The sequence below is a fragment of the Lytechinus variegatus genome, chromosome 1, assembly GCF_018143015.1.
Source record: "Lytechinus variegatus isolate NC3 chromosome 1, Lvar_3.0, whole genome shotgun sequence".
NCBI classification, from domain to species: domain Eukaryota; kingdom Metazoa; phylum Echinodermata; class Echinoidea; order Temnopleuroida; family Toxopneustidae; genus Lytechinus; species Lytechinus variegatus.
Genome location: NC_054740.1, coordinates 78,097,020 through 78,118,520, shown reverse-complemented (window position 1 = coordinate 78,118,520; position 21,501 = coordinate 78,097,020). Strand labels below are relative to the sequence as shown.

Below are 21,501 nucleotides of genomic sequence, written 5' to 3'. Positions count from 1 at the left end.
CACAGGATTATATGCTATTATATGCTTTCCATTAGAAATATGAATTGCTCAGACTTAATGTCAAAATGTAGATGAACAGCAGACATATTATTATCCTTCATCCCCCAAAATAAGATCATGCAGAAATAGTCAGATTGGCAACTATCTACAATTTGCTTTTTAGCATAGAGAAGTACATAACACAGTCAGTGACTTGTCAGACCATTCACCTTTTTGTTCCACATTTACATTTCATAACAGATCTATTTGGTATCCAGTGGCACCAGTAGTACATTCTATTGAATTCCATTAGTTTTCTTTTAATCCAAACAACAAAACACTTTAAAACCCACAATCAAATCTGCAGCACACTTTTTATAAGGAAAATGGCATACACATTTCATATTCATAGATATTTCATTAAGTCCACACAATGAACTCACAGATTTCTAATATTCAATTTATCATACAGCATGATTTAACCACTCGACTTCCTTAATATTCAAATGCATTTTTTTTACAACTCTAACATTAATTTTCTTGAATTCAGATTGGTTATCATTATACGAAAGACTGATAGCTACTGCTATATGAAAAAAATCTTTCCACACCCTAGAAGTCGCACCAGTACCAGGGTGGTTTGATTGGTAAAGTGAGAGACAAGATGACCAAAAATTCTTTTTTTTTCTGACTGAAAAATATCATCTTTCTTCTGTATTTCTTCTCCCGCCATTCCCCCCCCCCCCCCCCCATACACACACATAAAAAGATTCCCATTTTTGTTTGGGGGCACTTTAAGCATCACCTGTTGAACTGCTTCTGGAATAGCTTGCTAGTTTTACATTTCCTACAATAAGGAGCCTTTGAATACATAAAGACTGGTGGCATTGATTCTACTTTGATGGATTTTAAAATGATACGAGGAGAAGGGGATCATCTGTTAATAGAATAATCATTTTGTTGATTTCACATCTTTCTAAAAAACATTACCAATTGAGTTGACACTTTCCATACAGCATGTAAGATATTTCATTGCTTTATCTTTGTATTACACAAAATTCGAAGTGAAATATAACCAGTTTAATTAATTGCAAATTCATCAGAGCCGTACCTAATTTGAAAAAACTAATCAATACCATAATTATTGCATATTTAAAATAATGTGTTGAAATTTAGTTATTAGCTTAAATTTCTTTATAGAAAAATAGCACCAGTAATGAAAAATAATATTATATCTAGCATAATGTAAATATAACACTCTAATAACTTAGTCTTAATACTAATTTTTACTACAGACAAATTCAAACAGTTTCTAAACATGTGCTCTCAAATTTATGCTTAATCCATTATTTTGGGCATACAACTTTTGCATCATGTCAGTTCCTTTACATGTATACTGTTCAAACACTTATTAGACCTTACATGTATCAGAAAAAGAATATATTCCTGTCATTGTTTTGATTGAGTAATTAAATTAATTAACAATATACTGAGAAACATCATAACTTGTATTACAAGTAAAAGATAACAGCCAAATAAAATGTTTGAGTTGACACCTAAATGCTACAACCAATGAAAGCACTCAATCAAACAAAGGCGCACAAAATCTGTGAAACTTCAAGGTGTTCACACAAGTATAATGATTTATGCTCATTTTATTTCAAGTGTGACCTTCTTGATGAAAGATGAAATTGAAAACCTATCACATTGTGCTGCCTTATTTCTCCAAAATGAGGTGACATTTCTTGTGAATTTACATGTATGGGTCAGTAGTAACAGAACTGTACTTCCTTTTATCGAGATAAAAACATGCTGCAACATCAAAGTCTTGACAATTCTGTACAAAGTAAAAATATCACCTTTTCTGTTTTATCTCTGAAGCAGAAATTTTTTAGACTTATGATTTTTTTTTGCTATAAGTTACTCATATAGGGCATGAAGTATGCAAATGACACGCAGACAAAAAAATATGAAATGTCACACAAGTTATAACAAAATGGTTTTCAATTTGCTTAAACAGACTCTTACAGTGGAGAAGGCATTATGAATATCAACCCAGGGGGTGGGGCTATCTTAGATTATTCAGCTTAGGGGAGGTTGACTAAAGCAGACTCCTATGTAGTTCTCAAACAGGCAAATTTTTCATATGAAAAAAAATATACCATGTCTACCAGATCAAGGCTTTGAGTTCATAAGTGCTGCATTAAATCTTGATTCATTTTGCAGTATTATCTTGCTGAATCGTTTTCTCCTTCTTTGGTGCATAAATGTACACTCTTAATATATACTTCTTTAGATTCGATGACTGAAAATTTTAATTATTCTGTCCATCGGTGAACTGGATTCAAGGTATGAACCATTGACCTATGATAACAGGGCCCAATAACGCATTGCAATTTATGTACAGTACAATTGATTGCCACTTGTTTACACATTGTTTACCAAAGATACACTTTACAATTACCACTTGTTGTGCATATATTTGTGGGACACAACTTTTAAAAGAAAACCTGGCAAATATGTGCACAATTTACCATTTTTGGCTGCTTGAATAAATCTGTAAAAAAACATCATAGACTATGTGTTAATACATTGGCTCAGTACTATATACAATAGAAAATGCTTATTTTTCAACACAACATGCAGTTAATATTATACTTTGTTAATGAAAATGACATTAAAAATTGTTCAATAACAAAAATGATCAAAAACTGATGTGGCATGAAACTAAACTGGAGAAAAAATTCTAGTTCCATGGCAAGACAGATTACAAATATTTGGTAAAATTTAGAATGTGTCACTTCACATGTAAACATTAAGAAAAAAAATCTCTTGATATTTTCTAGGAAGTGACAAATTTTAGCCTTTCATGAAACCAAGCTTAAAATGCTACAGAAGAAACAGATAAAGCTTTTTTTTTCATTCTTTCTTTTTTTGGACATGGCTCTCATATACAATAAATTTCTTGTTCTCTTCAAGTTAGTCCATAGATCTCTTATATTTATATGGCCACAGCATTCAGAATATACAACAGAATATTATTTCTGACATGGCAAATCTTTAACACATCCTAAATTAACCATTTGACATGTCTAAAAATTCTAGCTGATCCATTTAAGAACCTTGATCACCAACAGTGCTCCAGAACAGTGTAAATTGATATATCAGGCCAACAGCTAAACTAAAAGACTATTTATTCATCTCAATAAATCTACATGTAAATGCACACAAATAGAGTTTGCAATAACAAATAAAACCAAAGTATATCAGTTATGTACCATAGGTGATGGTTCTACAGAGTGAGATAATGGGATTTCAGAAACCATTTGAAAAAATATGAATGACTCTACAAACAACTGGAATATGGCAAGCTAAGTGTGCTTCTTGATTAGTCGAAATTGATTTTGATACTTGGTATAGGGTAAACATGCTGACTGCTAACGCACATTTTAGTGAAAAGAATATTTACAACAATAGACTGAATCTTTCACAAATTCAGTGAAACTTTGTGACATTGTCAGGGGAAACTGTGGCCTTAGATTTGGCAGTTCATATTCCAGTCATTTGAAGAGTTATGCATAACTTTAAGAATAGGTTTATGAAGTACATGTAAGTCCCTTGTTTACTAGAAGCTTTTCTGTCTATTGTGGGAATACAGGGAACCTCATGCCCATTCCTTCACCCACATTGCCCCATGCTCCCCCAAGGATATGGTGGATGGGAGGGGTTGTTCTGATGGGGAGGCATCTCTAATTCCTTCCCTTTCTTTTGCCTCATAAGATGTTGGTTCAGGTCTGGTCTGGCTATAAGGGGGATCCCACCCTGATGGTGGTGATGATCCATGTGGTGACTATGAGCATTGCCTGGTCTGGTATCAATGGGAGGGGAAAGTCCCTGCCTTTCTATCAGGTGACTTGGAAGAGATCTCTCAATCAACGGCATGGCCATGGCACGATCAAAATGAGTGTGGGAGTTATGGCTTCCTCCACTATTTGCACTGTTGTTCCCTTCTCCATTTCCAGTATGCCTCTCCATGTTGATCACAGATCTCTCTATAAGGGGGTTCCCTAGATGCTCCATGTTGCTATGACTTTCGCTGTGGTTGGGTCTGGAGTGGGTGTCCATGTTGTGCATTGTTGTGCTTTGTCTGTCCATGGAGGCTTGCCTCTCTCGATGGGATCGGTCAGCAGTCCTACTCTGCATGGGGGCTCCTCTGTTACTGTCCATCCCTGGAGGGCTGTCTGAAGAATCCATGCTAAGATCCATACCTTGTCTTTCAGGGTTGATTACGAGACCGAGCGGGAGATGGTTCATACCAGGATTGACCATCCTGCATTCTGAATACTGTGATGTTGGAGGGTTGTTGATGACTGTCTGGTTCCTTGCTTGGGATGCCTTTCTAGATGATGCTGCTCTGGTGCCTTTGGTCTTGGGTGCACCCTCCCCGCTCATCTTTGGACGTCCTAGATGAGGGTTGGCACACTTCCCCACCTGGACACCATGGTCTCGCTTCTTGTGTGTCTTAAGAGAGACATTATGGGTGAACGCTCTTTCACACAGGTCACACTTATAAGGTTTCTCTCCAGTATGTTGACGCATGTGAGCATTGAGTTGTGAACGCTGTACAAATCCACGTCCACATTCCTGGCACAGGATAGGTTTCACATCCCGATGAATTATATCATGCCGTTTCAATTGTCTCTGGAAAAGGAACCGTCGGTCACATATCTTGCAGACAAATGGAAGGTTACCTTGGTGACGGAGCTGATGATTCTTTAAGTATTTCGCCTTTCTAAAAACATCGCCACAAAGCTCACACATAAAAGTCTTTTCTTCAAGGGGTTTGGGGGGTTTCTCTTGATGACGTTTTTGGTGATTGCGCAGCAGGTTGAGGCGCCTATATACTTTGTGGCAGACGTCACACTCGTGTTCCTGCTTCGGTTTGTTATGTAGGAACTGGTGTTTGGGCAAGCTGTATATACTGACATATTCTTGACAGTCTGGACATTCTATCATGATAACTACCCAGCCTTGGAGTTCATACAACACATCGACATCCTCCTCGAGATTCGTAACCTGAGGATCATCCTGGCGATCTTTGAAGAGATCATCTGTCTGGCCATCTTCTCGAACAGCAACAGCTCTTCGATCACCACTTTCATTGACATCACCCTCTTTGTCTCCTTCATCTGCCTTCTTGCTGTTGGTGTCAGGTTCTCTATCACCCTCTTGGGCTTCACCTACACGAGCTGAAGTATTTGCCTCATCACCAACCAACAAAGACATATAACCACCCTTTAGAATACCCCCACCCATGGGAAATCCCTCCCCACCTGCTCTCTCATCCTCCCCTCCATTCTTATCATTAGAAAGCTTTAGTGCTGTCGTACTCTCATCATCAGGTGCATCTGTCACATTCTTGAGGACAGAACCATCACTTCTACCTGTTCCGGGAGTAGTCCTTGAAGAAGAAGTATCCAGCTCCGGGAGACTCCAGACCACTGTTAGACCGCATCTTTCAAAGTGGGGACCTAGGGACGTACGGAATCCAGCAATCTGGTCAGGATGCTCGTTCTGGATGTGGTCGATGACTTGGGTAATAAAACGGACTTCCAGAAGGCAGATCTTGCACTGGAATCGCTTGGCATATTTCATCATCTTCTTGATGCGACAACGATACCAAGTCTCTCCCCTGAAATGACAAATACAAAATATGTATCATCTAACATTGTCAAATAATCACTATGGCCTTAAATTTAACACCAGAAACTGTAAACTCCATGATTTCTTTAAAATCAAATTATACAGATCAACAACTTACTTTAATCTGGTTTTATCCAAATATTTTCTCTTCTTGGGAGGGAGCTTTTCTCCTCTTCTTATCAAACGTTTTCTTCCTCGCTGGGTTGGTTTGCGCTTGGTTTGTGGAGTTAAAAGGTCACTCAGTTCACCATCACTCAATTCTGTATCAGCTGCTAGTTTTGCTAGGCCCTAAACATTAAAAGAAGTATAAGATGTCAATATGATAGATTTTCAAGATTATAGCGAAAGTCTAAAATATCATAGAACATTCAATTTAATATAAAGTCTATGTATATTTTTATATCCCTAAAATAATGAAATGCTAATGTACTAACAAAAATTTTCCACTGTTAAATGAAATCCAGGTCATCTTAACCAAACTTAGCATAGTTACTAAAATATACTACATACAAGGTTCAAAGCTTCTTAGAGGGGACTATATATTTTTTAATGAAGGTAGAACGATTCAATCAAGAGATATATGCCTTTTTATTAAGATAAATTCATACTTTAAGTGATGTATATTAAAAAATGTATCCTAACTTTAAGGCATACAATCTCTTCATAATGGTTGTTGAGTTTGCTTTTTTTTTATTTTTACAAAGAATTAAAACTAATAAGAATCAATCAGAAAGCTTGAAAATCACCAAGAATTAGTATTTTCGATGGCCAGAAAATTATCTGCTGCGTCCTTTATTCTGACTAAGCATAACACATAGCATACTTATCTCCATTTAATCAAGGTTCTGCATTTGTACAACTACAATAAGAAGTACAAACAAGTGGAATGCCTCTGGCCGTCTCACCTGCATCACGCGGTTCAATATAGCAGCAGTGCTGACTTTGAATACTACTCTAACTCGCACAAGATGTACAGTGATACATGGTTACTCTTATGTCCACTTTTTATGAACTAGACCAATAAACTTACAGAGATATGATGGTTATTCAACAAAAAAACCCCAACATGGCCAAAGTTCATTGACCTTACATGACCTTTGACCTTGATCATGTGACCTGAAACTGGCACAGGATGTTCAGTGATACTTGGTTACTCTTATGTCCACTTTTTATGAACTAGACCAATAAACTTACAGAGATATGATGGTTATTCAACAAAAAACCCAAAATGGCCAAAGTTCATTGACCCTAAATGACCTTTGACCTTAATCATGAGACCTGAAACTTGCACAAAATGTTCAGTGATGCTTGATTACTATTATGTCCAAGTTTCATGAATCAGATCCATAAACTTTCAAAGTTATGATGGGAATTCAACAGATATCCCCAATTCGACCAAAGTTCATTGACCCTAAATGACCTTTGACCTTGGTCATGTGACGTGAAACTCGTGCAGGATGTTCAGTGATACTTGATTAACCTTATGTCCAAGTTTCATGAACTAGGTCCATATATTTTCTAAGTTCTGATGACATTTCAAAAACTTAACCTCAGGTTAAGATTTCGATGTTGATCCCTCCAACATGGTCTAAGTTCATTGACCCTAAATGACCTTTGACCTTGGTCATGTGACATGAAACTTTAATAGGATGTTCAGTAATACTTGATTAACCTTATGGCCAAGTTTTATTAACTAGGTCCATATACTTTCTAAGTTATGACGTCATTTCAAAAACTTAACTTCAGGTTAAGATTTGATGTTGACGCCGCCGCCGTCGGAAAAGCGGCGCCTGTAGTCTCACTCTGCTTCGCAGGTGAGACAAAAACTCTGGCTTTTGATGAGTATAGTGCATGCACACACAAACATATGACATTTATCTTCCAACGACTGAAAGCAGCACTTACCCTAGGAGAAGATGCCGAAGAGGAAGAGGATGATGAAGACTTTCTGTGTCCAGCGGGCATGTAATCACCATCTGCATCTTCATCATCAAAGAATTCATTGCCATCATCGTCATCATCTTCAGATCGCCAAATAACCTTCATTTCCTGTGGATCAGACATTGAGGTAAAATAAATATGAACATCACTATTTTTAAGCTCCCAATTCTCTAAAATGTCGCTGGCTATATGATGGAAACCAGTAAACTATTTAATACTTAATGCTGCTAATTCTTAATACTGCTACAATCAGCAAATGTCTCAAACTAAAATAATAGACAATGATTTGTAGCTCTTTATAAAAACAAAGAAATTATTCATCATGATCCTAAAACTAATAGAAGCCTCATGAAAAGATTTTTCGAGAGTCAAAGATTCAAAGACTTGAATGCTAACAACTTAACTGTTCTTGGAGAATACAGTAACTTTTGATCAACAGCCATTTGTAATACCATCATTGTTTGTCTTCATTTCTTGTGCAATTTCAACAGCTATATTCATATTTCATGTGGCTTGAAAAGGCCACCAGAAACACACTAAATTCTTACAACAGTTTGAACAGGTATAAAAGGATTAAAGTATATATTCCCATTTTCTGATAATGATCAAATAGCCATCATATCAAACTTCACAATCAGGCACTGAGTGGGGAAGAAAAAAAAAGAGGAAAATATTTTGTTGCAACAATCGAAGGAGCGGAGCAACCAAGCGGCAGGTGGGTGAGGAAGGGGGGTGTTCCCCCTCCCACGGCCGGGCGGGATGCTTTTTGATGAATGGTGAAATTTAAGTATACTTTTAATGACATTGTTACATGTAGATACTTTTTGAGTTGGCAAACTGTACAAAAAAAATACAGTGCTACTTCTGTAGTTATTGACATAGATCTAGTTCTATTACAAAGTCTGAATGTCAAGATCAAAGTTGAAAATTGACATAAGTAATTCGGTAACCAACTCCTGATTAGTCCTCTTCCAAAATCGGCTCTAACTTTGTTTGACATTATGAACAGTTTGAATAATTTAAAAAGCAATCCGCATCCATTTATCGGGCCTCAGCTCAGCAAACAACTCTGCGGCTAGTGTCCCGTACAATTCCAGCGCTAGCCATGTTTGCTTCATTCCGTGACAAAGTCATTGATTAGCGAATCACTGCAATTTCAAAAATAAGTTCAAATTTGGTGTGTCACCATGAACAAATCAGTACTCCATGACTGTAAAAATGATTTGTTTCCTAAGTTGAGGAAGTAAAATTTTAATCCGATAAAATTCTGAAACGATGAGATCATACGCGAGCACTCGACAAGAGAAATTGAAGCAGCAAGACTTTGGCAAAATGAGCTGGCCATCAGCAAACACTAGCGGGCTAATGTGCTGGTACTGCTACAGTGCTGTCCCGTTGCACATCACCGACACATGCGATGAAAACCAGCTCACACCTTTTGCTGGAATATTTCAACAGTCGTATTTACAAGTAGTATCGCCTCAATTACATACATTTCTACATAAAATTACGCATGTATATTTTAATGTCGGTTTTGCAAGGCTGACAATAAAATGGAAGAAATAGGAGGAAAAAATAGAAAATGCGGAAAAGAGCAAAGAAGCGTTGAAATGAATTCTTTAAAAACACGGAAATTCGCAGAAACACAAAGTCTCACATACCTGACAATATATTTTCAATGTTTATGACACAGGTATGAATATCAAGACTATAGTAAACTACAGAGCACTCATGTGTGGCTAACCACCTGGAAGCAGTCCTAAATTAATAGGTAGAATTGATGATGTCCTGTAAAGCAGTTTTATTTGAATTATACTAACCCTCGGCTGCTTATAAGGTACATTGTCACTAGGAACTTTCCGCTTCCCTTTGGGTCGTCCCCTCTTTCTCTTTGTGACTGCTGGTTCGGAGCCCTCCTGTGTTTTGATCGTAATTTTCTTGATGGCATCCTGCTGTTTCTGTAGTGCTGCCCTTCTCTTGGATTTCTTGGTGCGTGTGTCACTGGTCAACTTGATCTGAAGAATGTTGGGTTTGTATACAGGACGCCCTCTACTTGTCGTTCGAACAGGGATCTTGATCTTAGTGGCAGCTGCCTCAAGTCTGTTAATAATGGAGAGGGGAGATGATAATGATGATGTATCTCGTCCAATATACCTGCCCTATTCAACTGTAATGTGAGACCAAAGTTTAACCAGAGCTATCCCCTTGTATAGCAAAACATGTAACACAATGCTAAATAACGTTCATGACTTGTGTAGATATCTAACTTACATCCAGTGGCGTACCTAGTATTTTCCACAGGGGGGGGGCAAAAACGTCCGCCCAAAAATTTGACAAGCAGTCCTTCAAGGTCTTAATCACAAATAAATGATTTCATACCAGAAAGAAAAATTGAAAAGGTCTTCAAGCTCGTCAGGGGGGGGGGCAAAAAAGGTCTTTCAAGTACTTCAGGGGGGCAGGGATACTTCCTTTGCATGGGCTGTGGCTTGTCAGGGGGGGCAGACTGCTCCCCCGTAGGTACGCTAGTGCTTACATCCTTATTTTCATTTCATGTATATGTAGCTTTGCTGGAAATACTAAGAATGACTGCTAAGTACTTAACAAAGGATGGTGGGTTGACCCCCCCCCTCCCGCAATAATGAAACAGTACAATAAAAAAAATCTGGTCTGGTTAGATTTATAATTACTCTTTTAATTAACTTGCTCCTTCTAGGATTCAGATTAGCTAGGAAATATGCTAATGAAAATCTTACATACAACTTAGCAATGAATGATATACAAACCTCTGTTTGGATTTCTTCTTCTTCTTTTCTTTCTTCTCTAGTTGTTTGCAGTCTTTGTGGTCCGACCTAAAGTGAAATATATATATATATATCTATAGAATTTCAGTCAGATCAAACACACATTTTATTTTGTGCATTTTAAAATACATGTGCCACCAATGTTGACTTATCAGAGGCTTATGGGTGAATAAGGTTTTCCTAAGACATACAATCTGAGACTTCATGCTACCCACGAGTGAGAATTGACAAATCTAATTGAGCAATCAATCCCAATAAAAACATTTTCTGTTAGTACTTTCAACTGTGTAATGAATATTGATCACAAAATATCCTGAAATTACCATCTTGTCAGGACAACGCACCCATCCGGACATACAACAAATGGTAAACAAGGCTCGACATTAGCTGTGGCCCAGTGCCACCAGAAATTTACCTCGGGCAACCATTATTGAAAAATGCTCAGTTTCGATGGCCCGAGTCGGGCAATAATTTTCAAAGTGGCGCAATTTTTTCCCTGATTTTTTAGGCATTTATCAACTATCTACAGTTCAAATTGCAAGCCAGTTTGTCAAGTGACTTTTTATTTGATATACACACACACAAAGTTTGCATAGTCATGACAGTACACACCGCTAAAACACTGCTATCAGTCGGTCGGCATGAGCTTAAAGCTCGCAGCCTACAGACTCAGGAAGCTGCGATACAAAATGTTGTTGCAAAGAAATCTTCAACAGAATTTTGAAAATCTAAGGTAAAGCCACATTTTACACCAATGAAACGCCCTTCTACAATCCATATTGCTAAAATCTGGTGTACCCTGATTTTTTGCAAGCATTAAAAGGAGAAATTTAGACCCCTCGTTTGACTTAAAAGGATAGAGATCCAAATTAATTAATACACACAAAAACACACAGGTGAGTACATTACAGTCCCACATGTGCATTTGTATGTGTGTTTGTGCCTGGTTTCTTTTGAAGCTGTGTGTTTTCTAGCCAAAAGTAAACACATGGCCTTTTTTTATCATTTATAAATGACTTCTTAAACCACTCTTGAGAAAGTAAATACTAGGACTTTGGGAAGGCATTTCATTGATATAAACAAGTGGAATGCCTCTGGCCGTCTCACCTGCATCACGCGGTTCAATATAGCAGCAGTGCTGACTTTGAATACTACTCTAACTCGCACAAGATGTTCAGTGATACATGGTTACTCTTATGTCCACTTTTTATGAACTAAACCAATAAACTTACAGAGATATGATGGTTATTCAACAAAAAACCCCAACATGGCCAAAGTTCATTGACCTTACATGACCTTTGACCTTGGCTTGATAATGTGACCTGAAACTCGAACAGGATGTTCAGTGATACTTGATTACTCTTATGTACAAGTTTCATGAATCAGATCCATAAACTTTCAAAGTTATGATGGTAATTCAACAGATACACCCAATTCGGCCAAAGTTCATTGACCTTTGACCTTGGTCATGTGACCTGAAACGCGCACAGGATGTTTAGTGATACTTGATTACTCTAATGTCCAAGTTTAATGAACTAGACCAATAAACTTTCAAAGTTATGATGGTAATTCAACAGATACCCCCGATTCGGCCAAAGTTCATTGACCCTAAATGACCTTTGACCTTAATCATGAGACCTGACACTTGCACAAAATTTTCAGTGATGCTTGATTACTATTATGTCCAAGTTTCATGAATCAGATCCATAAACTTTCAAAGTTATGATGGGAATTCAACAGATATCCCCAATTCGGCCAAAGTTCATTGACCCTAAATGACCTTTGACCTTGGTCATGTGACGTGAAACTCATGCAGGATGTTCAGTGATAATTGATTAACCTTATGTCCAAGTTTCATGAACTAGGTCCATATATTTTCTAAGTTATGATGACATTTCAAAAACTTAACCTCAGGTTAAGATTTCGATGTTGATTCCTCCAACATGGTCTAAGTTCATTGACCCTAAATGACCTTTGACCTTGGTCATGTGACATGAAACTCTAATAGGATGTTCAGTAATACTTGATTAACCTTATGGCCAAGTCTTATTAACTAGGTCCATATACTTTCTAAGTTATGACGTCATTTCAAAAACTTAACCTCAGGTTAAGATTTGATGTTGACGCCGCCGCCGCCGTCGGAAAAGCGGCGCCTATAGTCTCACTTTGCTTCGCAGGTGAGACAAAAATGTGGATTTTTTCAATATTTCAGCACATATAGGAAATGACTTTTCTCACACTTTTTCTCTCCAGATTTAACTTTTGTCCTGCTTCCTAGTTTGTTATTTTTTTTGACAGTGTTTAAACTATTTATTCCCCTTCCCATTGACTTTGCCTGATTAAAAAATATTTTGCTACTGCTACTGACCAAAAAATAATTTATAATACAAAATAAAGGATGTAGAAATAGAAATGCCCCATTCCCGAAAGGCAAGTGAAAAATATTATCTTGGAATTTAATTATATTCCAATTTCCATTCAGAAAAGACTTACCACAGCTTTTAAACAGTATTTGTAATGACTTCTTTAGATCCCCTCCCCCATTTTTCTTTTCATTTCATTTCATTCATATTTCTTTTTTTTTCCTGTTCTTTGTTTTTTTTTTTTTCTTTCATTTCTTTTTTCTCTTGTTTTATTTCTCTTCTTTTTGAAATCATTTTGTATTGTATTTTTTTGAAAATATTTTTGCTTCTTTCCCCATTTTATGCATTGCTCTAATTTTGCAGCATATTTTTCTGTACTTTAATATGTTGAAATGGAGACAACAAAAATAAATTGGATTTGAGGCCTGCACACTTTAGGTTTTGGGATTCAAAGAGGAAGAAAGAAAAAATTATTTTGTATCCGAGTTTTTTATGCATAATTTATTTATGAGTTTATGTCTATATGTAGATCAAAGAAAAAACCTGGGAATAATACAATTCATTTATTCTTTCAATCATTTCATACAGAACAATATATATTTAACTACAAATCAATTTGCATAATATAATAACAGCAGCAAGGTTTACAAACAAGATGTAAATAGTGAAATAAAATTTGGTGGTCATGCTGGCTGCAGAATTAATATTTTAGAAGTTTGTGTGAAATTCATTTTTAGTGTTGTTCTTTGTTTTTACTTTTTTCTGGCCACCAAACTTTAATAACAGGTCTCAAAAAACATGATATAAGTTTTTGGTGGCCCAAATGGGGCATCACCAACCAAAAAAGTTAATGTGGAGCCTTGTGGTATATTATATGTAAGTTACTAGTAACACAATCGCTTGTTGTCTTCAGTGGTGCAGCATGTGGTGGAGCTCTGTGACTGAGTAACCATAGTACGATGGGGGGGGGTCCAGACACTTTAAATTTTGAAGCTCTCTTTTTTGTCTTTGGATTACACAAAAAATATGAATGCAATAACTCCTAGTTGTTATCTTCTTTAATGTTGTTCTTTATAATATTGCCTAATATTTTGTACTATCAAACTGATGAAACTTTGCTTGTTAGCTTTTCCAGATGGCTGTTCAAAATTGATTGTCCACACACACAAAAACTGGGTATAGTCTAGACTCTAGAACACTCTCGTTTCGAATTATCAATCTAACAATCATTGTTGTTTGTTGGATATAAAGGCCACCAGTCATGTTTGACTAATACCGCTAACTCATTTCCTCATTATTTCTTTTCATTTCATGGACTTTTGATATGCACAATTAACTGAACATGGAGGAAAGGAACATGACAAAGTGATAGATAAGGGGAGAATAATTGGAGAAAAGAGAAAGAGAAGAAAAAGAGTGGTGTTGAGAAAGCATTTTAGTTAGTAAGAAGAAAATATAACACCACTTAAAAAATAGATAAAAGTAAAAAAACCTAAAATCACATCCATGCAAATTTACAACACACAAGTCTACAGTTGTTATGCAGTGTTTTAAGACACATTTTTTTATGGGTGTTTTAAAACTGCAAATGAGGGAACTGATGACATCACTCACTCACTATTTCTTTTGTATTTTATTATATGAAATATTCTAATTTTCTTTTCATTTTTCTGTAAAACAAAGGTTTATTTCTGCATGAACATGTGGGGCTACTATTACTTAAGTTTCAGTCAAGTTGTTTATTGCCAAATCTGTAAAAATTGAAATATTGCATAATTCATACAATAAAACACAAAAGAATTAGTGAGTGAGGGACACCATCAATTCTCTCATTTGTATGTGAGTAAATTGTGCATAAAGAGTAAAGTTGCCAAACATTGGACAATTCCGAATATCGGACGAAAATGACTTCAACTCCCTCCCCATAACTACATGTACAGGGATCCGCATTGGCAGGGAACTTGCATGCATAAGATACATAAACATAGATCTGCTATTGAACTGCACACACAGTAGATCCAAGTTGCTGCACAAAAAAATATTCCAGGGGATAAATCCGAGGGTAAAATCCAGGCATGATTTTGACTTCCAGAAATTCTTATGACCCTCGCTAATTATAGACTCCAAGAGATCGATGACCAAAAAATCTTGTAAGGGGGAAGTGATTTCCGCCGGAAATATCGCTGCCGAGATCGCACATGATCCATCTATTGCAAAATATCTGCAATGGCCTCTGCGGGGGTTCCTTACGGCGGGAAATTATACACCCTTCCAAATATGGCACGATCCAAAACATTGGACATATTGGCCAACTGAATTTGAAATGCCTGCTGTTGACGCGCACGCACTCATTTTCAAAATGAAGTCGCGCGCAACTGAGCGAAGACATCCGATGTTCGGAGACGAAAGAGGTGTGTTTGGTAAGTAAATTCTCATTATTGGGGCAAAGAAGTTTTGCAGGTAAAACTTTACACCCACAACAAGGTATGTTATTAACCAATTTCTACATCAAAATTTTTGATATTAATTATTAAAATCGACATTTTCGTAGCTAAAATAAATTATTTTGACAATTAAGCAATTATTTTGGGGTCTAGAGCGCAATTTATATTGCCGAAATTGATCGCAGCTCACAACTCCAAAGTCCAATATTTGGAAACTGCAGCTGCATCCGATTTTGAGCAAAATTCAAACTTCTGGTAGTAAGTAAATAATTTCCGTTACCATAATTTTCTCGATTCTATTCAACATTTTTACTACGGAAATAGACATGATTTTTATTTGATTCGATGATTGTATTTTTGTTTAGGTCCAATTATGCTTAAGTGACTGATATTTGGACACTCTACTCTATTTTGTAAAAAAGAACCAAAACTTAAAGCTTAAATGTCTTAACTTTCTTATTTTACTACGTAATATCGTATGAGATTACGTGTATGAGAGAGCCCGTTACTGCGCATGCGTCAATTCGTTACTGCATGCAAATGGCGGCTTGCTGAGCCCCATTTTTTCTCGGAATATTTCCTCCTATATCGGCGGAATCTTCATCGTTTTCAACGATTTCTTCTTTGTTTATTCAACTAATTTCGAAGTAGCCTCTGTCAAACACACTTTTGTGGACAGAAGGCCTTTTCATCATGGAAAAATCTTCGCTTAAATCTGCTAATGACAAAACCACCACGAGTGGTACCTCGACCGCTTCCCAGGCCGCCACGGGCGGCGGACAGACAGCGTCGCAGCCTGCTACCCCTGCGGGGAGCGGAGCGGGAAGTCTACCAAGCCGAAGCAGGCCCGCTCGAATGGGTCCGTCAACAAAGCAAAGCATAAATCAGCAAATACCACAGACTCTCCCGAGGTCCTTACGAGGATGAATAAACTTGAGGACATGATGTCTAAAGTCCTACAAGCTCTACCACCACCGGTGGACGATTCCCATGTTGGAGTCAGGCCTAACATCAGGGCTAATCGCCACGGGCGAGAATCAGCTTCAAAGTTAAGCTCATCCCAACCACGTGTTGACGTTGCACCTATGGGTCCCACTTGGATCGGTGCTCAACCCAATTTTATATGACTCACCGGACTTAAGTCCAGACGAATTAGAGTCTGGTCAGATTGATGTCGATCATGATAGAGGAGCAGGCCTGGCGGATGAAACTTTTGTCCCGCCTATAGCGGCAAAATTTGCCCTTTCTGACATTGGGGAACCAGTCGATGATGGTATAGCGGAGTCAACTACATACCTGCTTAGTTACCAGCTAGAGCAAAAAGTGCTTATTGACACAGCTACCAGGTACCCTACTCCCAACAACTGCAGATTACTGGATGCACCCAAAGTAAACCCAGCTATCTGGGATAACCTTCCAACTTACTCTAAGTCTAATGACTTGAGACTTCAAAAAATTCAGAAATCACTGACACGAGGGCTAAATGCCTTTGTACACACGCTTTCATCTACTGACATTACTGAAAGCCAGCAAGATGCATTAGCACTTTTGTGCAATGCCAACTTTGAGATAAACTGCATGAGGAAGGAGTTGATAAAACCTGCCATGAACCCTCGCTTTAGGCACCTTTGTAAGCCTACCACACTAGTCACTGACTTGCTGTTTGGAAACTTGAGCAAACAAGTTAGAGAGCTCAACGAGGAACAGAAGGTTACTGCAGGGGTGATTAAGGGCCCCAATTGCAAACCCCAATCATCCATTCAGCATAACTATCACCCCTATAGTCGGGGTTCAGGACGGGGTGCACACTCACAGTATGCTAAGGCTGGATGGAAAAGAAGTGCAGCACCAGCCACTGCAACTCGTCCACCACCAGATAGTGAAGATCTGCATTTTTTAGACCAACGACCCAGGTGGAAGGACCGACAGTCCCCACCTCACGACAACCCTCAGAGGAAGCAGAAACAGCCTGCCCAAGTGCCACGTGCACACCACAAACAAGGTCACAGAACCAAGTAATTCCTGACGAGGTGAGAAATTACACATTTGCTTACCTTAGATCTACCTTTAGGCCCACTGTTGGAGGCCGACTGAAAAATTTTATGAAAATTGGCGTGAAATCACCTCAGATCCTTCCATTCTAAATGCTGCACAAGGATATAAAATTGAATTTGCGAAACCACCACCTTCACGAAGTTATCCCCCTTTCACTTTCAAGTGTAGTGGAGAGGAAGAAAAAGCTTTGTCAAATGAGATACAAAAGCTTCAGGAGAAAGATGTTATTGAACCCTGTCAAAGTGAGAAAGGGGAATATGTATCAAATATCTTCTCTAGGCCAAAAAAGAATGGTGGTCTTTGTCTTATTCTAGATCTATCAGATCTTAACAAGTATCTACCTTACCAGCATTTTAAGATGGAAAATATTTATACTGCGGTGCAACTTATCACGCAAAATTCTTTTCTTTCTTCAGTCGACCTCCAAGACGCCTATTATTCAGTCCCTATTCATAAAGATCATAGGAAGTACCTAAAATTCCTCTGGCAAGGCCAATTTTGGCGATTCAAAGCTTTGCCAAACGGGCTATGTTCAGCCCCTAGATTGTTCACAAAATTACTCAAACCATTGTTGGCTGATTTGAGGAAACAAGGACATGTGGTTGTGAGCTACCTAGATGATCTTCTCATTATTGCTGACTCAAAGCAGGATAATGAGAAAGCCCTAGAGGCTGTTGTTGAAAGTTTCTCAAAACTTGGTTTCTTAATCAATCCAGAAAAGTCTGTATTCACTCCGGTGACAGAAATCACTTTCTTAGGCTTCGTTCTCAACACAGAGAAAATGATAATGATAATGATAATGACCTTGCCAGAGGAAAAGGCCCAAGACATTATTAGCTTGTGCTTTGAATTGCTACATACTCCCAATCCTTCCCTAAGACACATAGCCAAAATTATTGTTGCTGCTCTACCTGCCACGAGATATGGTCCACTATTTTACAGGGCACTAGAGAATGACAAGATTGTCTCATTAAAAATGAATAGGGGTCATTTTGATAGGAAGATGACTTTGTCACCAGAAGCCAAGAAAGAATGGTGGTGGTGGATAGACAATGTGCAATTAACCTTCTCAATTTTGAGACGGTCCACACCACAACATGAAATTCGTACCGATGCCAGTGGTATCGGTTGGGGGGGCCACAGATCTGAAATCTAATACTGGTGGCAGATGGAACAGCATCAAACTTTTATATGCCCAGAATAATAGAATAAACTATCTTGAGACTAGGGCAGCTCTGCTGGGACTCAAATCTCTGTGCTCAGAGTTATGCGATACACATATATTGGTGCGTGTAGACAATGTCACAGCAGTGTCCTATATCAATTCCATGGGTGGCACTAAATCAAATGAGTGTAATAAGGCCGCAAGAGAATTGTGGATGTGGTGCAGAGAAAGGGATATCTGGGTCACAGCCATAGGCGGCGGAAGCGGGGGGGACGGGGGGGACGTGTCCCCCCCTAAATTTGAGGAGGGGGGGACGGTCCCCCCCTAAATTTGTTGTTGATGACCTTTTTTTTTTTTTTTTTGCTTGTCAATTTATTTTCCTACGTCCCCCCTAAAATTTTGGGGTTGAGAACCTTTTTTTTTTTTTGCTCGTCAAAATTTTTTTGGTTATCCCCTCCTAAAATTTTTGGCTTCCGCCGCCAATGGTCACAGCAGCCTACCTCCCTGGAAAACTCAATACCCAAGCTGATAAAATGTCAAGATCCTTTAATGACAGAACAGAATGGATGCTAAATAGAGATAAATTCCTTCAAATTGTGCATCATTTTGGTTTGCCCAAAATTGATCTGTTTGCTTCTAGACTCAACAAACAGTTAGAGAATTATGTTTCATGGTTGCCTGACCCAGAAGCAGTAGCAGTAGATGCTTTCACCCTCAAGTGGAAGGGGCTGGATTTCTATGCTTTTCCACCCTTTTGTCTTGTTGCTAAATGCCTCCAAAAAATAAATGAGGATAATGCATCGGGCATTTTAGTAGTCCCAAATTGGCCCACTCAGGCATGGTTCCCCCTCTTCAATAAAATGATAATTGGGAAACCCATGTTCCTCTCAAGAAGTGAATCACTACTTACACAACCTATTACTAATGAACCTCACCCTTTACATTCTCGCATTGATCTTGTCTGTTGCAGGTTATCACCAAACCCTTTGAAAATAAAGGTCTAAAACCTGGAACTGTAAAGATTATTATTTCTTCATGGTGCAAGTCAACAAAGAAACAGTATGCAATATACATGAAGAAGTGGAAAAGTTTCTGTGAAACATTAAGCTCGGATCATTTGAATGCAGACGTGACTGTTGTGTTAGATTTCTTGAGCAAACTTTATTACAAGGACAATGCTGGATATGTTTTGAACTGTGCACGGAGTGCTCTATCTTCCTTTCTTAATTTACTGGACACCCCTTATTCAGTTGGAACTCACCCGCTCATCAAGCATTTCATGAGAGGTGTGTTTCATCTTCGTCCTCCCACAGCAAGATATAAAGAGATTTGGGATGTCAGCCATGTCCTTAATTACCTACGTTCTCTTTCACCAGCAAGTTCATTGACTCTTAAAATGTTAACGCTGAAACTATGTATGATTATTGCGCTGACCTCTGCGCAACGTGTTCAAACACTCCACCTCATGAAACTGGACAAAATGAGTTTGTCTAACAGCGCAGTCTCTTTCCACTTTGAGGAACTGTTCAAACAGTCGAAACCAGGTAATTTAGATACATCTGTAACCCTGGAAGCTTATCCCCAAGATAAGAGACTTTGTGTTGTAAGATACTTAAAGTACTACTTGAAGCTGACTAGACCAATCAGAAAAAATGAACAGAGATTGTTCATCAGTTTTAAGAAGCCACACAAAAGGGTTTCAGCTCAGACAATTTCCAGATGGTTAAAATATGTACTGAGTTCAGCAGGCATTGATACAGTCAAGTACAAGGCCCATTCTACTAGAGCGGCTTCAACGTCGGCAGCAAAGAACAATGACTTGCCAGTATCAGCTATACTAAGCCAAGCAGGCTGGTCAAATGAAAGGACTTTCAAGACTTTCTATGATAAACCAGTGGATAGTGGAAGGACCTTCTCTCAGACCATCCTAAGCCATTAGTCTACAAGATAGTCCTGCTTTATTCCTTAAGTGGTATGTGTCATGAATATGACTCCTGTTTTACTAGAAGGCGACAGTGTTGCTTTAAAATCTCATATACGTAATCTCATACGATATTACGTAGTAAAATATGAAAATTAAACGAGAACTTACCATTTGAAGTTTAATTGATATTTTATTAGTAATAAGAGGAGGAGATTACGTCCCTCCTCACCCTCCCATGTACTTCAAACGCTAAATCAGTTCTCGAAAAATTTATACACAATCGCCTTCTACTCTACGAAAATTGACGCATGCGCATTTACGGGCTCTCTCATACACGTAATCTCCTCCTCTTATTACTAATAAAATATCAATTAAACTTCAAACGGTAAGTTCTCGTTTAATTTTCATATTTTACTTTATACTTTTTCATGTTTACATCTGAATTTGATGAAATTTTCAGCATTATTCTTGTCTGATTTTTCTCTATTGATTTAAGGTAGACTTGACATTTAACAAAGTAACAGTTACAGCTAGACTCGCTCCTCATACTCATAGTTGGTCATACATCTTATCACCCCCTGCCCCCCGCCCCCCCCCCCCCCCATACCCAGTCCCAGACGCACATATTCCACTGCAATACACATTTATTCATAGATGGGACCACGATAACTACGTTATTTACCAAAAATTCATGAGGAACCCTGCCAGCCGGGCGTCGCTTTTGATGCCAGAAATGCCCAGGAAACTCTTCAAATTTGCCCATTTCCCGAACTCTTCTTCAAGTGAAATATTTGTACATTCAATTTCTTCATCTTCTAGCTGGCAAGAACTCTCTTGAACTGCATCGTCAGGATTTTCTTCCTCTTTAATTTCCACATCCAATGGATTTTTCTGAACCTCTTCGTCCATAGCACCTTCCAACGCCTCCATATTGCATGTCGGTCTGGCCAGTCTTACAATCAGACGCGACGCGGAATATTTTTATGCAACTTTTTTTTTTTGGGGGGGGGAAATGTGTAATATACTAGTAAGACATATTTCTATCATCATCATTACCAAAAGGATAGCACTGTGACAGGGTATACCATTTTTTGTTTTATCTATCCCCTCCTATTAGATAATATGA

The 21,501-nt window shown here is 38.1% G+C and overlaps 1 pseudogene; it reads right to left on the bottom strand.

Moving 5' to 3' along the window:
- Window positions 1-223: 223 nt before the first annotated feature.
- LOC121424019 lies at window positions 224-21,330 on the bottom strand (annotated as a pseudogene).
- Between the last annotated feature and the right edge of the window lie 171 nt (window positions 21,331-21,501).